Here is a 9557-nt window from a genome sequence, read left to right on the forward strand (position 1 = left end):
GAGAAAACCTTAAAAACATGAAACTTCAAAACTGTGGATTAGTCTGAATCCTTGTGCTCTTGTTGAATCTTAGTCCAGTCTAACCACTAGCACACCCCTTGGAGCATTGTTAGAACATGCTATTGGTCGGGTTTTTTCGTGAAAGTTGGCTAACACTTTGTGTTTCCCAGTGCAATCCTTGATCGAAGTGAAATCATCGATGATTTTGGAACAAAAACACCTTGGAAAATCTCTTTCCAAAGATGCGGAGGCACTTGACTTTGTTTCCTCTCCATTGTGCTGAGCATGCCGTATAATATGGTCATGCCAGTAGCCATTCTTGAGGCCCCTGCTCAAGCAACGTGTCTTGAATCAACCCATAACCATCATCCTTTTTGTACTCTCCTTGGTCCTCGGTCCCGGATCTCCGAGTTGGGGAAAACAAGACGTCAAACTCGGAGGGTGTGTGCCCGGGGTGGGCATGCCCCCTTCATTGTTTTAATTTTCAAAGGGCCCCCCCTTGGGCGGCCGCATGTGAAAGAACAAGAAAAAAAAACTAAAAACCTACGCTGCCATGGCGGCTCTGCGCGACAGAGAAAACCGCTCACCATAGGAGCTCGGCATCGAAGTGGGGCTCGGCCCTGTGTCGAAAAGTGCCCATCCCCACCATGCGCTCCCATCAACACCATCTGTGGGCTGTTTGGTGGAGGTGGAGCTTTGCTCCCTCCCCGTTGCAAGCGGTTCTTCCCACGCTGCTTGGGACCATGCCCAGCCTTCCCTGCCTATCAAGAGAGTTTGCACACGGGTTTAGGGTTTTTTCTCATGGAGGTTGCCCACGGAATTGCTCTTCATGCCTAACCCTCACGAGCTGAGTCCTCCATGCCATGAGGGCTTGCCCTAGAGAGAGAGAGAGAGAGAGAGAGAGAGAGAGAGAGAGAGAGAGAGAGAGAGAGAGAGAGAGAGAGAGAGAGAGAGAGAGAGAGAGAGAGAGAGAGATTTTATTATCGTCCTCGGAGGTCAAATATGACCTATGGGACCAAAGTTACATGTGATGTAGTATGTGTATGGCTGATGAGTGACTCTCGATGCTCCAAAATTGTAGTGATGAGAGTCGCAATGGAGAGCCCACACTTTGGCTGGGAGAGGAAAGTGTGTAGGTCTAAGTTATGGCTGAAAATGTGAGAGAAGCAAGTTCGGATGTGATCAAAAGCTGAGCACTCTAGTAGTGTGTGGTACTCAGACTCTCGAACTTGCAGTGAGCATAATGTGCACAATCGATTTGACTCTTCTCCATTGCCCCAACGCCCTATCTCGCATCGAAGGAAATGGGAGCTAAGCCGAATTGCTGCGATAGTGCGTATCGCGGACAAGGGAATAGGCTCAAGCATGTAAGTGTGAGTACGGTTTCCTCTCTCAGCGAAGAAGATGGTTTTGTAGTTGGGGGCAATATAGGTGGTGTAATGTATGAAGCGTGACCCACCAGATTTCTCCCAAGCCGTAATACATTGGCGTTGTAGAAAAGCTTCATTCACTTGAGAGTCAATTGAAGCATCATGTAGCAAGTGTAATGCATCCCATCTCCCAAACCACTTCTTTATGTCTTGCATCCATCCCGTGCTCAAGATCTTGCTTTTATGCGTCTTTTGAACTTTTTTGCTTGCTTCCCATGCAATTGTAGGAAGTCGATGTGAGGGGTTTTGACGCATCTTTATCATGTACTCCACAACCCTTTCCATGCCCATAACCTCAATTGGAAGAGATCCCGATTCAAGAAGTAGGAGCATATATGGTGTTTGTGTCTTAACTTGGAGAAAGTTTGTAAGAAAACGCTTTTGGACATTCTCAAACTCTTTCCAAGTAGACTTTGAGATGCTCCCGCCCCACACTTCAACTCCATAAAGAAGAACCGGTGTCACCAATGCATCAAAAAGATACTTCTTGAGAACCCAACACTTGATGTTTCCCGCATTACACATGTTCTCAAATGCATAATATGCTCTCTTTCCCGCTTCCAAACGACGCATAGCACATTCATGCCACTTGTGATTGGATGGAACCTCAAGGCCAAGGTACTTAAAGCTCTCAACAACTTCAAGTGTCTCGTTGTTGTACACAATGCATGGCTTCTCCTTATGGTTGGTTTTCACAAGCATAACCTTTGTTTTGGATTCATTTACAATCAGCCCACTATGCAAGCAAAAGTTCTCAAGGACAACCATAAGCTTTTGTGCATCTTCTAAAGTGTGTGCTAGAAGCACTACATCATCCGCATACAACAAAAGCATGATTACCGCATTGCAAATAGTGACCTCTTCAATGCCTTCTTCTTGCATAAAGTCAAGTACCATTTGTTCCAATTGATCGATGCATAGACCAAAGAGAGTTGGTGACAATGGACATCCTTGTTTAACCCCAATAGTGCTTACAAAAATTTCTGAAATTTCTCTTCCCATGCGCAATTGACAAATCACCTTCTCATAGATTCGAGAAACCGCAAGCATAAACTCACTTGGAACTTGGAGTTCTTCCATCCTTCTCCACAAATTGTTACGTGGAATCATATCAAAGGTTTTCTTAAAGTCCACAAAACAACAATACAATCGCTTGCCTTTCAACCGACTTTCCTCCATGAGAACACGAAGAGTGACAAGATGATCAATGGTGCTATGGCATCGACGAAAACCCGCTTGTCCCTTTGCACGCTTGTCATTCTCTTCAGCCCAATCACTCAATTTCATCTCCATTATGCACCCAAACAACTTTTCCATAAGAGACCCAATCATTATAGTCCGGTAGTTGCTTACATTCTTTACATCCCCTCCTTTATGCAAAGGCTTAACCCAATTAGTACTCCAATCATAAGGCATACCATGTTGAAGTGCAAGGTTGAACATATCACACATCCACTCATGGGTAAAATCTCCCGTCCATTTGATCATCTCCGGCTTGATACCTTGAAGATCTCCCGCTTTGCGAGTGGCCAACTTTTCAAGCCCACCGCATACATCCTCAATAGTAAAAAAAGACGGCATACATGGGAGTGAACCATAAAATGGTATTTTTTCAGTATTTTCTTGCTCATATAATTGCCTACAATGTGTGTACATATCCACTAGACTCAAGTTACCAAAATTCTCAACCCGCTTGCCTCTCAAGTTTCTCCAAAATCTTCCACATGCATGTGCCTTTTCTTGGACTTGAAATTCTTGTTGCTTTACTTCCCATCTTCTTCTCTTCTTTTGAATCAATGCCTTGTATGTATGCAAATGACTTTGATAGTTGTCTTTGTCCATAGTTGCATCAAGATTTATCAAGGACTTTCGAGCATCTTGACATTCTTTATCAAACCACCTTTTGCGTGATCTATCTTTGTTGATACCATGGAGATGCTTTATGGCAAAGCATTCTTCCGCACAAGAACAAATAGCTTTCTTGAAAGCTTCCCATTTAGTTTCCAATGGTGCATCACATTGAAGCTTTGTCATCCATAATTTTTGCTCAACCATTTCAATGTACATTGGTGCCCGTTTGAAATCCATACATAGTGATAACTTCTCTTTCCTTTGGCTGAAATTATCATGCTTAGTTTCTTCTCCCCATGAAAGGTCAATACATAAGGTGCGATGGTCGGATTCCGGGGTCCATTGACCAAACATAAAACTCTTTATGCGATACATGATGGCTTCAGAGAGTAGCATATAGTCAATCACACTATCCCCATTATGTCTTCTACATGTAAATCCATTGGTTCCACTCCACAAAGATACACCATTGGCAATGAGCATACCCGTGCTATTACACATGTGTAAAAGTAACTTTCCATAGTGATCCGGCTCTTTCTCATCCATTGAAGTACGATCATACAAGTGAACTTCCTCCAACTCCCTTGAAATGTATGGCATATCAAATTGTTGAGTATCATGTTGCAATGTTTTTGTGCGAGCATTCATATCCCCAAATACAATAACATCACCTTCACCTTTGAAATAAGCAATGTCCTCTTCCAAATCAAAAAATGGTTGATCTCTATCCATGCAAGCATAAAAGGGAGAATCATGATGAGGAATGTAGAAACCGGCTACAAAAATGGGTGCTCTTTTTGGTGTCATAATTTTCAGCCATACATAACGTTTGTACTTGTCATCTTTCACAATTGATACAAAATCTTCCAATCCTTTCTTAACCATACATGCTAACCCTCCTTGTCCTCTTCGTTGCTTGATATTCTTTGACCACATCAATGAATGTACATTGTAATCCTCCAAGCCGTTAATCCTTTGTGTATCATGCTCCCAAGTTTCAACAAGAAGTACAACATCGGCTTTGCTTGTTAGTTCATCAATGCCAACCCCCGCATTCCATGGGTATCCATTACAATTCCAAAAGAATATTTTCAATTGTAACTCGGTCTCATAGGTCACGCATCCCTATTTGCTTGAGAGACTTGCCTCCTCCTTGGGCACATTTTCTTCATGAGAGATCTCCTTGTTTTTATTATTCTTTTCCTCATATGCCTTGCGACGCATATTTTGTTGCTTAATAGTGCGATCTTCACATACAAACATTTTGTATCCCTCAAATAGATCCAACTATTATCAAGGATAATCTTTCGCTTGGTCTCATCCGGCATGGTGCATACAATTGGCCGTTCTCCCGAGCGAGGAGCTCCTTGCTTCCCCACTCTATGTGCTCCATAGACCATAACTCCGGACATGCCAAAGTGGATTTTGAAGAAATCTTCAATAACAATGGCAAGAGAAGGAGGTGTCTCTAACTTCTCTTCGAGAATTCCACGAATAACAATGTTCTTGGAACGTCGCTCCCGTTCCTTCAACTCCTCCACATCCACATCCTCAACATTCTTTGTTTGAACCATAGCTTGCATGAGTGAGGAATTAGAAACCACATTGCTACCACATACATCAGCCCAAGACTTGTTTGTGCATACATTTTTCATGTCGCATACATCCCGGCTCATAGTGTCAAATTTCTCCTCTTTCAATACATGGTCATGCTCTACTTTGCTCATCCGCTCCTTCAAAGCATTCAAGTCCACAAGAGAGCGTTTACATTCCTTGACTTCCTCTTCAAGTTGCATCAAACGTGTTGTTTGCATCTCAAGTGTCCTCTTGAGATTCTCATTCTCAACCACAAGTACCCTTAGTGTGCCATTCTCCATTGCAAGTGCTCGTAAGTCTTCGCCTTGTTTGTTTACGGTCTCTTGCAATGATACCAAGTACGCCATGATCATGGTTTCCTTGTGGTTGGTTGGATGGTTGTATTGCTATCTCCACACTTAGGAGATTTTGGATCATTTTCCACAATGGTTGTGGATCTTGTTGAAGAAGAAGAACTCTTGCGAGTGCCGGAAGACATTGTATGTAAAAAAGGAGATGAGAATCAATTTTGTTGAACCTGTTCACTTCGGAAATGCTGCTATAGAAACGCCTTCCATAACTCTGAAAATTTCTGTCTTTACATCGATGCGTAGAGGACTTCGTGCTCTTCGATTGAGGCTATAGATCACCCAAATCGGAGTTCGGATGAAGAAGTTATGATCAAAAGAGTGGACTGCTGTCTACTAGGTCAAAAAACGGCTGCACTGAGAGAGAGAGAGAGAGAGAGAGAGAGAGAGAGAGAGAGAGAGAGAGAGAGAGAGAGAGAGAGAGAGAGAGAGAGAACATCCATCCATGCAAGGCTTCCTCCTCCTCCATAGCTCCTCCCTCCCCCTGAGCTTTGATACCAATATAATACCTAGGGTAACTGAACCTAGGATCCTCCTCCCTACCGCCCCTTATATAGGCTAGCTCTTAGCACTTGCCCTAAGCGGATCCCCAGTCCGCACTGGTCCAGTCCAGGCCCTTGGCCTAGGTCCCTGGACCCCTAGGTTGGGCCTTGCCCCGTAGGACCCTTGTCCTGACAAGGTGTTTAGGAGGCACAATCGTCACTAAACTAACCTTGAAATATTTGTCCATTGCTATCGTTTTAAACATTTTATAGTGTGTCCTTTCCTATGGGGTGACAAATCCATAGGGGCTTAGAAGACACAATCGTCGCTAAGCTGACCATGGTTGACATAGAATACACTAAAAACTTAAAGCATGAAAACATAAAAGAGAAAAAAAAACCATTTATCCTTGGATATCCTACAAATTATGCTTTATACTCTTGAAGGAGAGTTCAAGACTCATTGAGTTGTGGCTCTGGCATCCAACGTGCATTCTCATCTGGATAGGTAGCAAATTTAACCAGATATCTTCGTAAAAATTTGCTTGTCCTCAAGACCGTATCCTCATGCTCAAGGATCCTTCCAGGCCTGAGTATTTCCTCTTGCTCTTCAAATTCTGGTGGATCATCTTCTATCGGAGCAGATAGTGGCTTTTCCTTATAGGGTTTGAGTAAACTCACATGAAAAGCAATATGGATGTGCCAATGTTCTGGACAATCTCAACCGAAAAGAGGTTGGATTAATAGCTTGCAAGATCTGGAATGGGCCATAATATCTATTGGCCAACTTTGCATAAAACATTTGATGGCTAGTAGTGTATCCTTCCCAATCTTTACCAGTCTTCTAATTAAGCCAAGCATTAGGAAATTTAAGCAAAACCCAATCATCTTGCTTTAAATCAAGATGACAATGATGCTTATTGACTGCTTGGTTTTACTTCATTTGTGCCATTTGAAGTGCTTCCTTTACTTTGGTAAAGGCTTGGTGCACATCGCGCTCATACTCATCTGCTGCAAAAATGTTATCCTTAGTCTGTAGAATTGGAGGAACCTTTGGATAGGCCTCAACTATTTCAAAGGGAATTTTACAAGTATAAGCATAGACCGTATTATTATAGGCATACTCTACTAATGGTAAATAATTCTCCCGTTGATTTTTTTGATCTGCTTCATAAACATAGCATTTAAGTAGATCCAAAATAGTGGAAATCACAATTTCACTTTGCCCATCCGTCTGAGGATGATAAGCAAAAGAGAAATTGAGCTTTGTCCCCACATTCTCTGCTAGACTGTGCTAAAATAGGCTAGTCATCCTTGGATTCCTGTCTAAAACTATACTTTTGGGAAATCCATGATACTTGAAGGTATGTGCAATAAATAAATTCTCCATATGAGGCACCTGGTTAGTCTTTTTGACAGAAATAAAGTGAGTTTGCTTGCTAAACCTGTCAACTATCGTCCATATTCCATTATTCCCATGAAGAGACTTGGACAATCCAAATATAAAATCCATGGCAATACTTTTCTAAGGTACGTCTAGAATTGGCAAAGGTTGCAATAATCCAAACAACTTGTGTCTATCATACTTTGTCTTCTAGAAAACCATACATAGTGAGATATATTTCATTGATATTTTCCGCAAAGTTGGCCAAAAAATGTATATCTCCATAGCTTGTATGGTTGGTTGAGCACTTCTATGACCCACATAAGGAGGTTCATGACTCTCTTTCATAACCTTCTCTCAAAGAGTCTTGGTTATGCATAGTCGTGGACCAAACATAAGAAACCCTTCCTTGAGAGAATAAGGTGTAACTTGTTGGCTTTGCTGAACTTGTTGATAAATTGTAGCAAAGTTAGGATCGCTCTTGTACTTATCAATCATAGATGTTAAGTCTTGGTGATAAGCGATAGTGACTACATTCACTCTTGACGGTCTTGATAAGGTGTCACAACTACATGATTTTGCTTTCTTGGTACATGAAAAATATGAAATGAATTAAGAGAGGAAATAAGCCCATCTCATTTTTCTCTTTACTGAGTTTTTTTGCGTCATAAAGTAACAAAGATTCTGATGATTAGCACAAAACAAAAGGAGTGTCAAGCAAATAATGAATCCATGTATCCAATGCATGGATAACAGCTAATAACTCCTTATAAATTCCTAGAATCTTTTCTTGGTTACTAAGCCTTCTACTTTCATAGGCAATGGTATGACCTTCTTGTAGAAGCACAACTCCTAAACTATCACCACATGCATCACAATAGATTTCAAAAGGCTTAGATAAATCTGACAACTTCAAAAGAGGTTGCATCATAACTTTAAGTGCTTGAAAGACACTTTCTTCTTTAGACATCCATTGATATTTAATGTTATTCTTTATTAAATCATGGAGTGGTCCAACAATCAGTGATAACTTCTCTATGAATTTATGATAATAGCACACATGCCAATAAAAATACTCAAGTCATGCAAATTCTTAGGTTGAGGCCATCCTTCTATGACTTGCAACTTCTCAGGATCCATCTTAATCCCTTCTTTGGAAAGAATATGACCAAGATAGTGAATTTCTTGTAAAAAGAATTCACTCTTTTTACCATTGACATAGAGTTTGTTGTTGGTACACAACTCTTTAAATACTTTCTTGAGATGCTCTTTATGTTCTTCTAGTGTCTTGGAGGAAAAAATAATGTCGTCAAAGAACACTCCTGTGAAAGAACAATATGGCCTAAATATGCTATCCATCATTCGATTGAATGTGGTAGGAGCATTTGTTAGATTAAATGGCATAACAAGAAGTCATACAACCCAAAATCGTATGAAAAATATTTTATGGATATCTTTAGGGACTATCGTTATCTGGTGATAACCACTCTTTAATTCAGTACTACTATAGTAAGATGAACCTTATAACTTGTCAAAGATATCCTTAATCCTTGGGACCAAAACATGTTCTTTATTGTACTCTTGTTTCGCGCACAATAGTTCACACACATACAAAATGAACGATCCTTCTTTTGCACTAGAAGCACATGCAAACAAAAAGGAGAGAAACTAGGTTGAGCTAGATGTTTCTCAAGAAGCTCATTTAATAGATCTTTCTTAAGAAGCTCATTTACTTTAGACATATTTTCTTTCTGCTACTGCACCAATGATACTTTGTATGGCAGCTTATTAAGAGGAGACGTACTTGGAACGAGTTTTATTTATGATCATCTTCCTCCCTTGTAGGAAGCAACTCTTCCGGCAAGGTTTTTGAGAAACAATCAGTATAATCATTAAGAAAAGATCTATACTTTTATTCTTGACTTGTTAAAGATTTATTAACTTCATGAGACTCAGACTTTACATCTCTTACAAAAATTGTATATGAAGAAAGAAATGATCTCATTGATTTATTATAAGCTTTGTGATCTACAAGGGGAATAGAATTCTCTTGATTCTGAATGCAGATTATCATATCTTTTCCTTTATGAGAAAAGGTAACAAGTCTTTCATGAAAAGTCAAACTAGCTGATTTCCTGTGAAACTAAGGAGCTCCTAATATTAGAGTCTTGATGCAACAAGAGAGATATGAAAATTTTTCCTTGATCCACATAATCTTGCACATGACTGCAGAGCTTGCCAATTAAGGGAGTGATCGGTACTTCTTGGCCTTTAAAAGCTCCATTAACTTCCAATGCATGTTCCATTTCTTCCGCCTTGATTCCGAGCTTCTCAACATGTTCCATTGAAATCATGTTGTGAGTGGAGGTTGGATCCATTAAAACAAAACCTTGTTGGTCCCTTACTTTGATCCAAACATAACACAACCAACTTTAAGAGAAGAACATGTACATTACTTACTTTAGGA

Source organism: Adiantum capillus-veneris, chromosome 3 (assembly GCF_014529385.1).
Source record: "Adiantum capillus-veneris isolate H3 chromosome 3, ASM1452938v2, whole genome shotgun sequence".
NCBI classification, from domain to species: Eukaryota; Viridiplantae; Streptophyta; class Polypodiopsida; order Polypodiales; family Pteridaceae; genus Adiantum; species Adiantum capillus-veneris.